This window comes from Merops nubicus, unplaced genomic scaffold (genome assembly GCF_000691845.1).
Source record: "Merops nubicus isolate BGI_N331 unplaced genomic scaffold, ASM69184v1 scaffold11019, whole genome shotgun sequence".
Classification (NCBI taxonomy): domain Eukaryota; kingdom Metazoa; phylum Chordata; class Aves; order Coraciiformes; family Meropidae; genus Merops; species Merops nubicus.
Genome location: NW_008630206.1, coordinates 15,437 through 17,069, shown reverse-complemented (window position 1 = coordinate 17,069; position 1,633 = coordinate 15,437).

Here is a 1,633-nt window from a genome sequence, read left to right as displayed (position 1 = left end):
GGTCTCAGCAACGTATTTAGTGGCAACTGTTAAGCGGTCACCTTTTGGTTTTGCAGGTGCCGTGGGGCCCCCTGTGGAACTGGATGAGCCTCTGAGGTGAGCTGCCACTAGCAAGGAGGGTGCGAGGGCTGGTGCTCCCTGGAAAGCACAAGAGTGAAAAAAATTTGAGCATAAGGCTTGTCCAGGCCGGGCAGGGCAGTCCCAGCCCGAGGGTGTGTTGTGGTGGTTTTCATATCTGCTGTCTTCTGCGTCTTAGATCTTCCCCAGGCCTTGATGCCCTCAGTGCTCCTTGTGCCCAAGGAGCACCACACGTCTCGGGCACCATCCCCAGGGCCTTAGGTGCCTGTACTCACTGGTGTAGTACCAGCTGGGCTCATCTTTTCTTCTGTGACAGCCTCAAAGCACAGATAGGGCTGGCCCTTGGGAACTGGGAACGAGTTCCTCTTCGTGCTGTTTCCCTGAGCTGCATCAGCAGGATTTTGTTCTCTTGCTGTGTTTTTACAGACTGGGACTTTTCTCTCTCCTTTGAGCCACATGGTGTGTGGTGTTGCCCTGCCTGGGGTGGGGAGTCAGGGGCAGGTGCCACAGCCCTGAGTCTCCAGGAGGTGTGCTGAGACGCCTGGGTGCATGGGTGGTGGCTGCAGTGCCACCTCCAGTGGAGCAGGCACGGCTGTCTGCAGGGGGTTTAAAGATCCCACAGTTTCTCCACTCATCAGCGATGGAGTAGCCCCCAACAGGTTGTGCCCTGGGTTTTTATTATTACTTCCTTTTTTGCCAGGTGTGTTTTTCGGTTTTTTTTGGGGGTGTTTTTAGCAGCTTTTTCTTTGCCAGGGTTCCTGTCACGTCTTTGCCTGCATGGTGGAGGTGAATTCCTGTGAGAGCCTGGGTGTTGAGCAGCCCTCAGCAGTAAGGGGTGGGTTGCACAGGGGTAAGACTCTCAGGGTTAATATTTTGTTGTGTCTGGGCTGTTTTGGCAATGGCTTGTACACTGACATCTGATGGCTTTACCTGTCTGCTTTGTCTCCTCTCCTGTGCCCTTTTTGGACCCTCAACTTTCTACCCAGCCTCCCACACCCCTCCCTCAGCCTCGACATTTCCTGCTCAGCCTCTGAACCACTTTGGCCCTCAAAAACTCTGCTCAGCCTCACACCCCCTTTGGCCTCTACTTTTCTGCTCGGCCTCCCACCCCTTGTTGGCCTCCCACACCTTCTGGGCCTGCTGCCCTCCTCGGGGCTCTACCATTCCACTCAGCTTCCCACCCCCTTTCTGTCCCTACCTTTCTGCTCAGGCTCCCACCCCCTGCTGGGCTCCCCCTGGGCCCCTGTCTCTCTGAGCTTTCTTCCTCTCCCTTAGTTTCCCAGCCAGTCACCTCCCTCCCTTCTAACAATGTTACATTTCTTCCCACAGACCTGATGAAACTGTTTTTCTGTTAAAAGTGGATTTTTTTTTTTCCCCAACCTTTCACCTTTTAACCCTGCATCAAATGACACCCAGGTGCCACCTTTCAGTCACATCTTCCCCACCTCTCCTGGAAGCAGGGAATCACCTTTTCCTTCCTGTTCCAGAGAACCACCTTGAAGCACGTGAGCTGCACTGAAACACAGAGATTGGTGTTGGCCCAATAAACCCCTTC